Source organism: Mesoplodon mirus (genome assembly GCF_964341445.2).
Source record: "Mesoplodon mirus genome assembly, chromosome: 7".
Taxonomy (NCBI): Eukaryota; Metazoa; Chordata; class Mammalia; order Artiodactyla; family Ziphiidae; genus Mesoplodon; species Mesoplodon mirus.
The window spans coordinates 133,305,576-133,323,317 of NC_138983.1; positions in this window are offsets into that span (position 1 = coordinate 133,305,576).

Genomic DNA, 17,742 nt, shown 5'->3' on the forward strand with positions numbered 1-17,742 from the left:
TCTGATCTATCTTTCAGTTCACTTAATCTCTGTTCAGCTTTGTCTAACCTGCTGTTTGACACATCCATTGAGCTTTTATTTCAATGACTATTTTTTTCATTTCTAGGAAGTTCCATTTGGTTCTCTTTACAAATTTCCCTGTTCTCTTTCAAAATATCCTACCCTTTCTTTATGGTTAGTATTGCTTTTTCACCTTTTTAATCATTTTAAACATAGTTATTTTAAGGTCTCTTTCAGATTGCTATATTATTTTATGTTATTAATGCTAAACTAGTTTGCTGTGTTTGCTGACTTTCCCTAATGGCATATTGTTTCCTCATGTGGTTTGCAATTTTTCTATTGTTAGTGCAGCTTCAAAGGGGATTATATTTTGCTGTGAGAATGCTGCTGCTCTGGGGCACATTCCTCCAGAATAGTCTTGTCCTTCCTCCTCCAGATATCCCATGAGTTTTACTGGTCTGGAATCTATTCTTACATTAATTTCTCAGCTTGGGAATTCCAACAGTGGAAATTCAGACACCATAGTCACATATGGTTTGGGCCTGGAGCTTCTTTTTCTCACTGGAGACTTTTTTCTATTCAGAGCCCCAGTAAGCCCAAGCTTAATTGTCACTACCCTAAGGCCCTGAGTGATATATTTCTAGTCCAGATTTCTCTGAGGTTGCAACCCTCACAGGGTCTCAGCTTTTTCAGGGGTCTCTATTTTAGCTGTCTGCCTCTTATGAACTAGAGATCCTGTCACCTGCCCCCTTGCTGATATCAAAACCATAGTCTCTAACACCTAGGACTGCATCTAATCTGATATCCCCCATGGCACCATTATCGTGGCTCAGCTTGTGGAACTTACCATTCAGACTTTAAGCTCTATGTTTACCTCCTGGGAACTTTGTTTTATGGCGCTTTGCATTCTAAGTCATGAGTTTTTTTTTTTTTTTTTTTTTTTTTTTTTTTTTGCGGTATGCGGGCCTCTCACTGTTGTGGCTTCTCCCATTGCGGAGCACAGGCTCCGGACGCGCAGGCCCAGCGGCCATGGCTCACGGGCCCAGCCGCTCCGCAGCATATGGGATCCTCCCAGACCGGGGCACGAACCCGTATCCCCCGCATCGGCAGGCGGACTCTCAACCACTGCGCCACCAGGGAAGCCCCAAGTCATGAGTTTTTGCAAACAGACCGAGTACTTCTTGAACAGGCTGCCTACTTCATCTTTCTTGCTCCTGTAGTACCTAGCACAGTGCTCTATCACAGCCTCCTTACTTATCCATCCAAACAGACCAAACCCTTAGGCACACACACATGACCCTGACCCCTGCATCTGTGCAGAATCCCACAAGCCGGGGACATGCAGGGTGATCCAGGGAAGAGGGACGCAGAAGTAAGCACTGGCACTGGCGCAGGACACTTCATTGCTCTTTTCCAAGCTGTGGGTTCTTTCCTAGGAGGTAGTGCAGGCAGAGATTTAGACCAAAAGTTAACCCTCATTCTAGTCTGATCTCGGGCACTTATGAGCTGGGAGAAGGTGGAAAATCACTTCACCTTTCTGGGGTGTCAGATTCTGCATCTGTAAAACAGAGGCAGAGGATCTGGGTGATCTCCAAGATCCATTTCAGGTCCGACAGCCTTTGAAGCTGCAGGGTAAGAACATAAACTGGAGAAAACAGTCAGGCTCTCACTCAAGTGTCCCCCAGATATTCCCCACCCCAAATCACCCGTGAGACTTTCTATCTCCCTGTGGCCTCTCTTTCCTCCGATACCTAGGCCTCTCCTTCCGCCCCCAGCGCCCCCAGCACCCATCAGCCTCCTTTCACCATACCTTGCAGTTCCTCCAAGTCCACTGCCTGGGAGGTCTTGGCCCCACGTCTGTGTCTTAGGAAATGGGGCGTGGAGGTTCGGCTGGCAGTCAGTATCCCTCCCAGGGGTGGGGATGAGCCTCGTGGGGGCTCAGAGGAGAAAGCAGATGACACGGTGACCCAGCACCTGGATGCGCAGAAACTCCATCTGCCTCCAACTTTAGGGGTTTCCTGAGCCTTGGGCTGGGGACCCTGCATCTTAATGAGCCTCTTGAGCCGTTTTAGAAACAATGAATCAAATCCAGCTGGAAGCTGCCCTCCGACCCAACTAATGACTTGTTTATTGTCAGAGCAGCAGTGCGTCATTTAAGGGAATTTCAAAGTGTCACTAATTGGCAGAGGGCCAGCAAATAGCACCATGTAAATCTGAAGGCTCTTCCGCTGGTGCTGAGGATTGTGGAGCAGATACAGAAGAGGCAGGAGGAAGAAGGGTACCGCCAGGGCAGGGCCGTGGGTGCGGGGCGTAGCATCTCACCAGCTGCTGCTGCTGCTGCCCTGGGTCTCCACTACCCGGGGGAGGGTGGAGTGTTTGTTCTGTGACTGGGGAAAGGAAAGAATAAAGCCCTAGGACGGTCCTTGTGCCCTTAGTGACATTATACTGCATGTTCCCAACCCCAAGATGCCTGGCTTCCTACTATGCTATGGGAGAAGATGTCTTCTTTCCGGGGTAAGAACTGAAGCTCTCATCTGAGGCAGGATTGATGGATTCTGTAAGGCCCTGTATCCATTTCACAGAAATGTGCTGCTCACAGAAGACCCTTGGGAAGACCCTTACTCCAGTGGGCCTCTTAGGGACGGAGCTGGGAGGACCGGGAAGGAATGACAGATAGGATAAACGGAGCCTCTTCTCACTCAGCGTAACCCACGAGCTCCTCCTAGGAGCAGGACCAGATGATGCGCCGGAGATGGGAGATGAGTGAAGGACATGGATGTTCCTTCCACGCCCACCCAGCTCCTCCCACACACATCCCTCAACCGTCTGCAGATTTAAGCCGGTGGGTGATGTGGAGAAGAGGCAAGCAAGAGGGAAGGAGAAAGGAGGAAGGGCATAAAGTGGGAAATGAAAGATGGGTCAGAGCGGAAGACATGAGGTCGGCGTGTCAGAGTGGCATCACCCGGCTCACAGCAGACACTCCTCAAGGCCTCCAACAGGACCCCTCGTGCACGCCTCCAAGCTCTGGCCCTGATGCCGTCAGCAGGCGGGTAGAGTCAGGAAGCTTTGCCCTGAGGCCCTGCTGGGGAGCAGTCGGGGAGGGGGACCGAGGGCTGATTCCTTGGGCTAACTACTCCGTGTCTGGTGGTGATGGGCCCTAAAGTTAGGTCCAGCCTAATGCCAGCTAAGTTTATGACCTGCGACACCAAGGAGCCATGTGGGAAATGGAAAGTAGGCAAAATCTGCAAGCAGTAGAGTTGACAGGAAGTCAGAGGGCCGGCACTGCCCAGAGGCATCAGGCATCCATCAGGGCCAGTGGCGCAGTGGAGACTCCTAGCACAACCCAGCTGATTTCTCACAGGTGGTTCCATTATTGCAATCCCCATTGTACAGATGGAAAACTGAGGTTCAAAGAGACAGGACATATCAGGGTCTGTCTAGGAGGTCCTGAGGGCTAAGAGCTATGCACTTACTCACTCATGCCTTCATAAGCATTGATGGAGAACTTATGATGTTCTTGGCCCTGAGCCAGGAACTCTAGAACTAGTCTGAGCCGTGATCGCTGTCCTTGGGGGACTTCAAAACTAACAGCGGGTGCTAGCATCCAAATGACTAAAGATAATGTAAAACAGGCTGGAGGAAAGAACTAGAATAGAGAAACGAGCAAAAAATACATGAAGGGATGGGGAGGTGAACTCTGATTCGGTAGGAAGAGAGAAGACTTCACAGAGGGGTGGAATTTGAGCTAAACCTTGAAGAAAAGACTTTAAACGAATGAGGAAGGTCTGCAGGGGAGAGGGCTCCCAAGGAGGTCTCCAGAGGCCATGGCTGCAACTTCCTGCCTCACTCCCCACAGAGCAGAGCTCGCCGCACAGATGTTGAGTGTCTGCATCCAGGTCACAGAGGAGCCGCTGGGACAAGGCACTTAGACGAAAGATAACCTGCCAAGGAAATTACTCCAAGCAAACCTACACCAACTCCCTGGGGCCATGGACCCTCTACCCCTCGGTCCCCACATCACTTTATCCTCTAAAGAACCCCTCACAATCGGCCCTTTGCCCAACCAGACAGCTGAACAACTTAACGTTCGAGAATTGGGAAAGCTTAGGGGTTTCCCCACTCTTGGGCATATATCCAGACAAAACTATAATTCAACAAGACACATGCACCCCTATGTTCATAGCAGCACTATTCACAATAGCCAAGACATGGAAGCAACCTCAGTGTCCATCAACAGATGAATGGATAAAGAAGATGTAGTACCTATACACAGTGGAATACTACTCAGCCATAAAAAAGAATGAAATAATGTCATTTACAGTAACATGGATACAACTAGAGATTACCATACTAAGTGAAGTAAGTCAGACAGAAACAGACAAATGCCATATGATATCACTTACATGTAGAATCTAAAATATGACACAAATGAATCTATCTAAGAAACAGAATCAGGGACATAGAGATCAACCTTGTTTGTTGCCAAGGGGGAGGGGGACGCGAGAGGGTTGGAATGGGAGTTTGGGATTAGCAGATGCAAACTATTACATATAGGATGGATAAACAACAAGGTCCTACTGTATAGCACAGGGAACTATATTCAATATCCTGTGATAAACCATAATGGAAAAGAATATGAAAAAGAATGTATATATACATATATATATATATATATATATATATAACTGAGTCACTTTGCTATACAGCAAAAATTAACACAACATTGTAATTCAACTATACTTCAATAAAAAAATTTTTAATTTAAAAAATTATTTATTTATTTATTTATTTATTTATTTTGGCTACACTGGGTCTTAGTTGCGGCATGTGGACTCTTAGTTGCGGCATGCATGCGGGATCTTGTTCCCCGACCAGGGATCAAACCTGGGCCCCCTGCATTGGGAGCACAGAGTCTTACCCACTGGACTACCAGGGAAGTCCCTCAATAAGAAGTAAATTAAAAAAAAAAAAAGAAAGCTTAGGGATTGCTATCCCAGTGTGTGTCTCCTTTTATGTGTTTCTAATATTTAACTTTTAAATTTTATACATTTTTTAAAAGGCAGTTTTGTATGATGTAAACACAGAACAAAGAGCCAAAAAGACCTGTGATGGAGCATATTCCTCCTACCCCTGCCTGTGGCCACTGCGTTCCCCTTCCTGTTCCCAATATTCCCAGGGCCTTGTGGATCCTTTCAGACACTTTCTTACCTGCATATCTTCTTTAGAAAAAGAAACACATTTCCCCGCTGAAACAAACTTTCTGGGCCATTTTGGAATTCCCCTGCATGGGGGCAAGAGGGAAATGCACACAACCCCATGTCCTGGCTCAAGTAGAAGAGGAAAATCCTCCCTCAGACTTTACATATAATACAGATGAACATCGAGTGTCCTCAGGATGATAACAACTAATATTGTGTGTGTTACGGGCATTCTCTCTTGTCATGCTCTATATTACTTTCATAACCCTCATTTTCCAGACATAGAAACTGAGGCTCAGAGAGGTTCAAAAATGTTCCCTGTCACCCAGCTAGTAAATAGCAGCAGCAGCAGGATTTGCACTCAGGCCTGTCTGATTGCACCTCTTTGACTCTTAACCACTACACAACTGTTTCTAGAAAGAGGAAGTGGAAAGCACTTTGGATTTTGCAGACTGAAGTCCAGGGGTGGGGTGTACAGAGAGTACAGAGAAGAGCCTGAAATCCAGTCTCCACTCAGATGTCCAGGGAGAAATCCACCCGCAAAGAGCACCCCAAATTTCCTCGTGAGATTTCTCTGGCCCAGCTCAGGTTTTGCACTGAATTTTAGGAAGGGAGAGAGCTGTGTGCAGGAACAGAATGTGTGCACACAAGAAAATACCTTCTGGGCGTCCTGAGTTTACAGTGGGCAAACACCACGAGGAAAGGAATTCTTCTTCACAAAGAAGAGCAGGGATGGCTTTTAGGGAGAAGGTATTGGAGACCCATCATCCTGCATCTGCTCCAACAACAGCTGTTCCCTTTGGGCCCTGAGAAGACCTAGGCAGTCCTCCCACACCCGTAGCCACATTGCACTAATGACCACAGGGTAGAAACAGCCCTGGTCACTCTGAGGACACAAGGCAGTGCTTCCAGGGCCTCTGAGGGGCCTCCGTGCAGACAGGCTTCCAGGAGAGGCTCGGGCCATCACCCAGACAGAAATGATTGTGCTAATAAGGAGAGAGGTGGCCTGCAAGAGCCCCGCCTCGGCCCCAAGCCTCCAGTTAATGAGACTTCACAGGGAGAAAGAGCCTCTAGGGTGAGGGGGTGGGGCCCAAGGGGCCACAGAACAGCTGGAGGCCAGCGATGGCTGAGGCTGTTTATTAGGGGACAAAGAAAGGACTTTGCTCCCTGCACCGAGGTCAGAATCAAGGTATCCTGGGGAAATGGCAGGGGAATTTATAAAGTGAGGAGACAGCCGGTTTGACAGCTCTCTGCTGGCCCTGCCCCAGCCCTGTTGCCCCAACCCTGCACCTTCCTGGAGAACGTTCACCTCGATGAAGCAACATTCTCACCAGCAAGCTGGGCAAATCCCTCGGATTTCAGGCCCCTGGCAGGGCTTCTGGGAGATGATGCCCACACAATGGTGAGGGTTGCAGAACAGGTTGGAAAGGGAGGAGGCGGTGTCAGCCACTTCTGGGTTCCCACAAAGGTCCACCCACTTCCCGACTCCCTCTAACTCAGACACACAGATTTCCCCCAGGGCTGGATGCTCCCCTGACATATGGCACAGACTCTGACCTCTGAGGACAGGCAACTGGGTCCCAGTTTTGTGACCATGAGGCAGAAATAGACAGGCCTGCCCTCCACATTCCCACCCTGCAATCCTCGGGCATATAAGGAGGAAGGTTGTGGAGCTTGTACAGGAGAGGGTGGACCCTCAGGGACTGAGCAGGAGGGAATTTGACACTGCACTTGGGGCACTGGAGAAACAGGTGAGAGGAGAGACATGATTTATAGCCAAGAATGTCAGTTTAGACACCTCGGTTATCTAAGTGATCAGATTTCCATGGAAACCAAAGTCCCTTTTTTTATTGAAAAGAGGCTGTGTGTGTGTGTGTGTGTGTGTGTGTGTGTGTGTGTGTGTGTGTGTGTGTGTGTTTGGGGTAGGGCAGAGGATACTGACAAGAAAGGCGATACCTGTTTGGCCTGTGTACTGCATTTGGACCCAATCCCTCCCCAACACGGGCACCCTGATACCCACGCAAAATACAGTCACACTAGCTCCTGAGGAAGCCTAGCAATACAACTCAAGATGGTCCTCTCTAGCCAGAGTGTCATTCAGTCCGCTGCCCACATGGGACTTGTCCTTTCTCCCCCCAGACACCCACCTCCCATCACCAGCCCTCCGAACAGCCCCCGCCACCCCCCATCCCGTGGACATTTCAGTCACCAGAGCCCCCTCCGCCCTCAGCCTGACCTTGCTCTGCAGAGCCTGGGCCCCGACCCCCAGCAGGGCGGCTAGAGCTGCTGCCAGGGCCCATCCATCAGGCCCAGCACAACCCTCCCTCCCGCCAGCCCCATCACACCCAGCCTGTGAATGTCAGAGTTGCCATCAGAGGGCCCACCAGGAGGGACTCCCAGGGCCTGTCCGATGCCAGTCCCCTGGCACCCCTGGGGTGTGACAGTTACTGGGCAGAGGAAAGGGATGACTCCTCCCCTCCCATCCTCCTCTTTCGGAGGCTGACGGCACGCCCCCCCCCCCCACCTGGTGACCTGCTGGGACCTAGGGAGACCAGTCAAAGATAAAAAATGCCTGGCTATTGACTAAAACACAATAAAGGGCCAATTTGCATGTTATTTACATAAACAGTTAATGCCAGAATGGACAGAATGCCCCCTCCACACTGCCGCCTTCCTCGGCGCCCCGGACCCCAGCCTTTTCTCCCCACGGCTGTGTCACCTTCTCCCGTGCCCTGCAGAGCGGACTCCAGCCTGCACCAAAACTCTTCATGCCTCCGCCCCGCCCTCAGGGTAGGGGTCTGCTCAGGGTATCCCCGTGGATGGCAGGGGTCCAAGGTGCCTGTACCCCTCCTCTGGCACGTTTCACAGCGCTCAACCCCTGAGGAAAGCCCTATCCCACCTTGCGGTTCTCTCCCCGCAACGTCCCTGCCCCTACAGACCTGCTCTGTTTGTGCAGGAGCTCAGGGGACATAATGAGGGGCGGATGTTCCTGCAGCTGGGCTGTGTTTGGGCTCCAGCGGGGCTGAGGGGAGGGCGGCAGGGCAGGTCCAGAGAGTGAAGGAGGGCGAGGGGGGGCCGCAGAGTGCTTGGGGCCTGGCAGTCACAGCTCACACAGGATTTTTCTCCCCACAGTGTTCTCTGCTCCAAGCCTGTGGGCCCCCGAGTCAGAGGCTTCCAGGACTAAGGAGATTGAGTTTATACACAAACAGCTGCTTTTTCCTACTACTGTTTGCTGCAAGGGGGGCCAGGCTCGGCACCTCCCACCTCCACTTGGCCTCAGTCGTGGGTTTGAAGTTCGCTCAGCTGGTCTGGGAGAGCGAGGACAGCACAGTCCATGAATGGGGAGCGTCCCCAGGGTCACAGGGCCAACTCCTGGGTCTGTTGTTACTCCATCTCCTCCTGTTTCTCCACCCTTCTGGACCTTGGGTTTCCTCCACCTCTCATCCCTCTCCCTGATAAACACACTGATAGAAGGACAAAGAGTTTAAGAATGAAGGCAGATGCAGTCAGATCATTGGTCAGACAAAGGAGCCACAGTGACACGCTCCAGGACCCAAGTGTGGTGTCACCTCATTCGAGGTCAGGTCAACATGCAGGGACTGCACATCCTGCCCCTTCCACGCCCCACGGTCACCAGGGCCACGACAAATGCCCTGTGCCCTGGGGCTGCCGTAAGCCCTTATTGTGAGGCACTGATGAAGCTCACAGCCCTGGAATCCCGGCCACCGGTCACCCTGCGGCTACCAGGCCCAGAGGGCAGCACGACCAGGGAGGGGTCTCCCCACCAAAGCGGGGCCAACCTTGCCTCTTCTGATCTCTGGGCTGCCAGCAGCTGAGGGAAGAGGCGCCGCCCCCTGAGGACCAGAGGATGGTGACCGTCCCCCTCTCTGCCCCTTTGGAGACGTGGCAGTGGAGCTGCTGGAAGCGTTCCCCTCAGGGCTGCATTTCTCAGTGGTTAGCGCCGGGACCAGGAGGCAGGGCCCTGGCTCCCTGAGCGAGAGAAGTTACTCAGCATCTCCAAGCCTCAGTCTCCCTCTTAAAATCGAGTGAGGCACCCTTGCCAGTGAGTTACCCCTCTGGAGCACTCGCAGTGGGCCTGGCACACAGGTGCTCAGTGGTGGGCTGTTGGTATCCCAGCACGGGCCGGGGCTGGGGGGATGCAGAGAAGGGAGAACCGGAGTCTGATATGGACACCACTTGCTTCCGTCTTCACACCACTAGTGACCCAGAGTCACCTGCAGGAATTTCATGTCTCTCTTCACAATCTTACTTCAGAGAAAAATGTAGAAGAACCAAATTTCCTCATCTCTAGCCTGGTGTGAAGCCCCCTGCCCCTCATCCCTTGATCCTGCATCTCCATATGGTGTAAAGGGAAGCGTGAGCTTTGGAGCAGACAAACCTGGGTGAAATCACAGTTCTGCCTGGAGCTGGCCGTGTGGCCTTAAGAAAGTGACTTATGACCTAATTGTCCGGCTCTAAGGTCATGGCCACCAGCACCTGTCTTACCGGGAGAGCCTCTCCACGCAACCACACCTGGTGCCAGCAGAGCCCGAGGGGTGCCACCCAGGGCTAGTCCCCCAGCCTCTCCAAGTCAGGGGCCTCCCTCGAATCCGCTCAGATAATAAGCAGTAATGTTCACAGGGGCCTCAGGACGATGCACAGGGGACACCCAGAGAAGGCCGGGATCCAGTCAAGCCCCAGCTCCTGGGCTGACTCTCCCGAGGTGGGCCAGGCTGAGAAGCTGCAGGGGCCGCCATGAGGACAGTGTAGATGAAGAATGGCTCACCCTATGCCTCCCAGGGAGAGAGAGCAGTCAGTGGCATTTGTCAGGGCTCAGAGAATCACCCCGCACGTGGCCAGCTGGGCGCCCCGGCAGGTGGGCTCTGCTATCACCGCTGTCTTGACCGGAGCGTCCCTGTCACATGCGCAGGGGCCACGGGCTTTCCGCAGGGGCCTCCTCGCTATCCCCTGCCCCGTGTTGACCTCACACACATAGGAACCTGCACGCCCCACCCTCCCGCTGGATACAAGTGTGGGTCCTCCATCCCCAGCTCCCGACACCCAGGCTGGGGGCCAGAGTGCAGAGCGCCTGGGGTGGATGCCAAGACAGCCCGCAGCCCATTGTCCTAACCCTTTTCCTCTGCAGGGAGAGAGGAGGGAGGAAGGGGCAGGTTGGGGAGAAAACAAACTCCAGACTCATTATCCCCCAGTCCCCGTGTCTGCTCTCAGCACAATTAAAGGTCTCTAATCCGGAGTGAAAAGCAGGCACAGTTCTCCTCTTGTGCCCGGCTTCCCCGAATCAGGGGCCTGGGCCCCGGCTCCTGTTTTCAATACAAATATTCGATTAAACTTTCCTGGAGGTTCCAGTAATTGAGTCCCAAAGCGGGGAGGTTCCCACAGAGACAGTGAGACCAGGAGGTGCAGACAGAGAGCTGCAGGCAGATTTGCCGTAACAGCCAAGAAACTCTTTTCTAGAACTCTGTGCCCACGTAGTCTGGTTTCCTCTGAACGGGCCTGGGAGAGGAAATGAATCTTCAAAAACAGGCCGTGGACCTGCCTGGACCCGCCTGGACTCGGGGACTTCCAGCAGGTCCCGCCTCAGCCACCTTCTCCAGCCAGCAGCTCTTGCCACCCACCTCCTGCCCCCCAAGGCCAACATCCTCTCCGTGTTTATTTATTTATTTATTTTTTTGGCTGTGTTGGGTCTTCGTTGCTGTGCACGGGCTTTCTCTAGTTGCAGCAAGTGGGGGCTACTCTTCATTGAGGTGCGTGGGCTTCTCACTTCAGTGGCTTCTCTTGTTGCGGAGCATGGGCTCTAGGCACATGGGCTCAGTAGTTGTAGCATGTTGCTTCAGTAGTTGTGGCTCGTGGTCTCTAGAGTGCAGGCTCAGTAGTTGTGGCCCACGGGCTTAGTTGGTCCACAGCATGTGGGATCTTCCCGGACCAGGGATTGAACCCGTGTTCCCTACGTTGGCAGGTGGATTCTTAACCACTGTGCCAGCAGGGAAGTCCCCTCCTCTCCATGTTTAAATCAAAACAGTCCAGCTCCATCACGAAATCCTTTAAGACACCATCTACCTATGACATGAACTGCTACTAGCAACCATCACTCCTTTTCCTGCAGCTGCTTATCCGAAGTACCTTCAAAGGCAGAAATGTTCTCCTATTTCTATGAAAACTCTGAGATCCAGAGAGGAGAAAAATCTAGTCCAAGGTCATCCTGCAATTTAGGGCCTGGGCCTGACCAGTGCCCAGGGCTCCCGGTGCCTTCCTGGTTGTTTCCACCTGGTTAGCTCCAATCAAGGCCGGAACACGGGGATGCCTGTGATCCAGGCCCAGCTCCATGGCTGACCTGCTATAACAAAAAGGAGAGAAACCTCCCTCCTCGGACGACTTCCAGGAATCAGTTTCCTCCATCAGAAACTTTCCCCTGTAAATTCTGAGGACATCTAAAGACACCAGGCGTCAAGAAGTAAGAAGTAAGACCTGGCACAAGGCAATTTTTAGAACACGGGGAGGGGGTGGAGGTTAGTCGTCCTTCGTTTTTTTCTTTCTTTCTTTTTAATTTTTGATTCCACCTTAAAAAGTCAAGTTACAAGCCAGGGGTGCTGGGTGGAGAGGTGAGGGGGCCAGAAAAGACTAAAGAAGGAGGCCAGCTGGCCCTCCTAATTACAAACCCTAAAGCCCTCTTGACAGATCTGCCTGACAGTGTGGGATTGACTGCCTGCCCTCATCCCAGCAGAGGCTGCACCTGGACGTCTCTGCTCATGACCTCTAGTCGAAGGACAAGATGACTGGAAAAGGAAGAGGGGAGGGGAGGGGCCAGGAGCCGCCTTATCAGAGTGGAAGAGAGACAGACTCCCGGACAGATGGCTGGACCTGGAGGGAGATCAGCCCTCTGGGATGGGGCCACAGAAGGAATGGGGGGACCTGGGTGCCGGAGCCTCCACTTGAGGAAAGGGGACTGTAGGTAGATTTCACCTAAGCTCTTCCTGGTCTGATGGCTGTCTGGGACCTCTCCAAACTTAATCTCTCAGACCTTCCTCAAAATGCTGGGTCAGTATCTCTCGATCCAACAACCTCAAGTTTCAGAAGGACTTGAGGGCTATAGCTCTGCCCAAAGATGCTCACTCATCTTAACCAGAGCAGGCCCAAGGCCTTGGCCAGGCAGTAGAGGCTGCCTGGCCAGAGTCAGGAGTCAATGCATGAAGTCTGCAGGGAGAGAGAGTGGGCAGATGGGAGACGCTCCCCGTGGCAGGGAGCCCAGGAGGCGAGCGTTGAGCCAGGAGCTTCCAAGGGAGTCTGGCTTGGGGATTTACACGTTTCTTGTTCCCATTAAAAAAGACTCTAGGCCTCAAGTGCTCTGGAGAGGATCATTACATGCAGCCAAGACCTCAGCGGGGAGGGAAGCTGGCTTTCTCGAGAGGTACCACCCTCTCCCCTCTGAGAGCAGATTCAGGGCTCCCCGTCTCCCTTATCCCAGGCTGGAGCTCAGAACTTCTCTATGATTTAGGACAAAGGACATGCAGAAGAGAGGAAAAGCGCCATGTCTCCTTGGCCCTTTAAGTTCCTGAAAAGTGGCAGTGAAGGTCAGATGTGCTGAGATTCTCAGGCCATCTGACTCGGGATGGGAAACATCATTATTTGTAACTTTGCTGTCTTCCCAGGATCGCTTTTCTCAGTGATTCCAGAAGTATCTCCTCTGTGACTGAAATTGTGCTGGCAATTCTCCTCCCTCTACAAATCCCTTCTCTGTTTCCTACGCTAGGGTTTGGGTACCACATAAAGCTTTGGTGTAGATTCCACATAAATCCTGATTTGGGCATCGCATTGTCAGACAGAAGACACTGGACTCTACGGTGTCCAGCCCAGGCCATGCATGGATGGACACCAACCGCCACTACTCCGCTTCCCATTTATCTTGTATTTGTTGAAGTCTTGTGGCTGTTTTTCCTGCTTCAGGACAGTCCCAGGGTGACTAGGACTCGAAGAGAGGAGATGATAGCGTTGACACCGATGATGAGTTTCATGGGAAAACGAGCTATGTTAGTGGAGGGGAGAGAGCCAACCTAGGAGGCTCTAGACCAAAAGTGAGAAGAATGCTTCTGGGATCAATTCACAGGAGCAGGTAGAGGAGCAAGAAAGAGGGAAATGGTGACAGTGGGGGTGAGCAGATTAATAGGCTCCCAGCCAGGTTGCTGTTAGATAAGGTGCAAATCCAGCAGGAGACAAGAGCTATTGCAGGAGACTGTTTTCGGTGGAAGAAAAATGCCCTGGAGATGTTTGAAATCCATCTTGTAATCAACAGGTATCACCAACTGCAAGATATCTGCAGGGATATTTTTCCTCTGAGACGGAGAAAAAGAATTGCAGGAAGACGTAAACAGATCCCCATACTTGATTTGCACGTGGGACCTCCACATCTTTGCGGATGCCAGTCCCTCTGCCTGGAATGCTCTTCCTTCCCTTTTGTACCTGTTCTTTGCTCCCACTCTGCACCGAGCTAGGTAGTCCTTCCCAAGGCTCGTCGAGTTATTGTGAGAGTTAAGTGAGTAAATTCATGTAAAATCCTTAGACAACCTGGACCGTAACACTCAAAGATGAGTGCCCTTCACATACCTGTACATGGGCCCCGTGGGTTGGTAGTCAAATGCTTGTCCATCACATCCACCTGATTGTAAATTCTTGACAAGCAGGACCCATTTGTTAGATGCTTTTGTATCCTAAGAAGCTGGGATATGGGATAATTGAGTGTCTGGTGTATGCTAGGAGACCACTAAATGTTGAATGAGTATATAAATGAAAAAAAGAATGCCTATGCGTGTTTCAGATGTACTGTGAGCAAAACATGTGCCTGCCACCAGAGGTGGTCATAGCCCCTTGGACGTGTGTGCCTTCACCCCTCACCCACTGGTTTAGGCACTCAGCCAACAGCCTGTGGTCTGCTCTCTTAGGGAGAGAGTTCATTTTGCTTTTCTGCAAGGCAGCCAACATCAACAGCCATGTGGAGATGGAAAACAGACCAGGACCAATGAGAGTGGCTCCTCCTCCAGCTGAGGTTCCAAAGGTTTTAATTCCACTAATGAGACCCAGAGAGGAATAATCAGGGAGTCTCTAAAATTAGCTGTTTTAATTTGAGCAAGAGAGAAAGGGACTGACTCAGAAGGGGGTCACAGTCTCTGGTGGAGAGAGTGGGATCCCAGGGAACTCCAGAAAAACCAGAGCAACCTCTGGTGCTCCAGGACCCAAGAGAATGCCCAGGATGGACTCAGGATCCCCGTGACTCAATGCATGGCCACCCATTTGAACAATTCCCTGGTCAATTGTCCCAGAATCCGTTGTGTTTCAAGTAAGTGGTCATGGCTCCAACTGGAAAATATTAGCTGGAGTTTGGTGATGGCAGACCCTTCTCCTACCCAACTTACCCCTTTCCAACTTCATTATTTTGGTTCCCACTTCCCACCACTGAAAGGTAGGCATACGGTAGGTGCCTCACTGTCTTTGTCAAACTTCCTGACTGTTCTGGCGCAGAGAGATCCCTACATCCTCCGAACTCTTAGGAGAAATGTACTGTCTTTACCATTCATTTATTAATCTATCAAACATTAATTGAGTGCCCAGTGTAAGCTAGATACTGAGCTAGGGAGGAGGGGTTCACATAAACAGGAAGGGTTCACACAAAGAGGAAGAGGCTGTTCTGCCTTAAGGAACTCAGCCTGCTGGGCAAACAAAATGGAAACAAACAGCCGTGCTATCACAGGGCAATTGCTATGTGGAACTAACGTGTGTACCAGGAACAAGGGGAGCACAGGCAGAGAACAACCCAGGTCTAAGAGAATCAGGAAGATTTCATTTGGCACTAAGCCTATATTGCCTGGTGTTACAAGTGTTCTTTTTTATTTCCTGACTAGCCAGATATGAGCAAGTCAAAGCCAAAGAATGTGTCTTCTAATTCTTTATAATCGGGTCTGCACAGAACCTTTCACATAGTAAGAGCCCAATAAATGTTTTTCATTGGTGATTGCCTAAGAATGTGGGAATCTTTCATTACAGAAAATGGTGGCTATTTCCATTCCTTTGAGAATCTACAAAAATAAGTTGAAACTGTAAAGGAAAAGAATTAGGATGAGGGCTCCTGTCAACGAATGGATGACCCAGTGAAGTGGTAAGATCTCCTTTAAAATGCTTCAAATATAGGAAAGTTTCTCTTGTGTCCAGGACAGTTTAGATCTGGCACCCCAAAGGACAGCAGAACGGGTAAGATGAACTTCCAAGGGCCCATTGGTGCCAAGGATTCTCTTGCGTTCATAGGCCCCCAACAGAAGGTCAAAGACCAAGTCCTGTGAGAAGGAGAACTTACAAATTAGAGGAGCGGAACCAAAACGAAAATCCAAATCCTTTGTTTGGCTTCCACAGCCCTTCTCAGCTGGTCCCAGCCTGTCTCTCCATCACATCCTGGTCATTCTCCCAGACACAGCTACATCGCTGCCACTTTGAACTTCCCAGTGTTTCCCAGACTCGACGGGTCCTTTACAACCCTGTGCCCTCTTACGTGCTTAGGACACCCTCTTCCTTCTTTGCCTGAGAACAGCTATGACCCTTCCAGAACCACTCAGATGTCACCTCCGCAGTGAAGTGTTCCCTGACGTTCCCGGCAGAATTAGTCCCTCGGTTCACTCAGCAGCTCTAGCATTTTATGGATATTTCTCTCTCTGTTGTGACACTTGCCATGTCATATTAAAAACAAATTCATTAGGCTGTTTGGGTTACAAGAACAAAAGTGATCTGATTTCAAAGTCTGGACAATCTTCAGGACACAGCTGTGCTCACTCCTCAGACAGAAGCTCTGGTGCTAATGGGAGCCTCAGCGCAGCAGTCACCTCCTAAAATCTGATGTCTCCGGACCCCTCTCTGGCGAGTCTCTATTTCCATCACTTATCTTCCCCTCTTCATCCTCAATATCTCTCTGACCTCCCTCCAGGTAACACTCCAAGTCCTATAAACCGAAGCCCACGGTCCTTCTCCAGTCTGTCCACTTCTCCTTGCCTTTATTGCCACCGCCTTAGCCCCAGTGGTTCTCAACCCTGAATGCCTCAATCCTGAGGCACCTGGAGAGCTTTCCCAACCTTCCAGTGCTTTTCCTCTGCTCTTAGGTTAGAGGTCACACCTTTGCCTTGGCACCAAGGCCCTCAGGTCCGGCCCTCCCCAGCTTCTCCGGCCTCACCTTGGGCCCCTCTCCTGCGCTCTCCACCCTGGCCTTTCTGCTTCTTACATGTGGCATGCCCTTCCCTGCTGGGGCCCTTCTCAGGGGTGGTTTTCTCCACCTGGAGAGTTCTTTTCCTTTCTCCCTGCCTAGGTAACACCGCCTCTTCTCCTAGAGGGATCAGAGGTTAAAAACAGGAGCTCTCAAGAAAGACAGCTGAGATCCCGAGATCCCAGTCCCAGCTCCAGGACTGCATCCCCTGCATAGGTAACCTTGGGCATGCCTCCTGCCCTCTCAGCTACGATTTCTTCATCACAACATTGCTGCTTAGGGCTACAGCTGCAGAAGGTGACTGCAGGCAGGGGAGTCACCTACTGGAGAACAGCATGGTAACTTATTTAGATGTCTGTCTTCCTACTTTTCCCTAATACTGATGGAAGAGGCTCTTGATTTGTTTACCTGGTACTTGTCACTATGCCTGACACTAAGTTTTCAATGTGCATTTTTTTGGAATGAGAATGAGTCCTGTCTGCGTTCCTAAAACATCCCCCTGCCTGGAGCTGCCTCGGTTCTTCGGGTGTTTGGGGTCCTGGATCATCTCCTGCTTTGCCCAAACTGGGCAATTTACAGCTAAAGAATCGTGACTTCCTCTCTCTCTCTCTCCCATAAAAAAGCAGAAAGTGAGTTGGACATCAAAGGCCTCTTTAAAACCAACATTTTGATGACTTAGGAGTAAATGAATGAGAAACATACGTCTTAAATTTCCTTTATGATACACGAGGGCTCTTTCTGGACTTGCTTCCCATTGCTGCCAAGCTCGTGATGAGGGTGGAAGTTGCCCAATTCTCACATCATCAAACAGATGGCTTCCCATATTTGGAAAATGTTTACAAGGCCGAGGAAGGAAATTCCCAGCTCCCCAAAAGTGTTATGTGCCTGGTGGTGCTTTTGCCTGCTTCTACATCTGACCCGAGTCGAAAGCAAGTCCACACCCAGTGGCCCCAAGGCCGGGGCAGTAGGGGATGCCCTCTGGAGCTAGTAGCGGGGCACAGCAGAGGGAGCGTGGGGCCCAGCAAAGATGGGAGGCCCAGAAGCCAGTCCATAGGACTTCACTGAGCTTCAGTCATCTCAGTTGCAACATGGAGATAGTGATCTTTATTCTATCCAGGACAGAGTTGTAAGGATAAATGAGATGACATACAGTGTAATGTCTGTCACACAGCAAACAGTCAACACTAATTGACTAAAAACTAATACAAGTGTAAAGGCGCCAGGAGTCTTAACATTCTGTGTTAAGTATGTAATCATTCGCTGGCTTCTTTTGTTCCCTTTCGTTGCGGA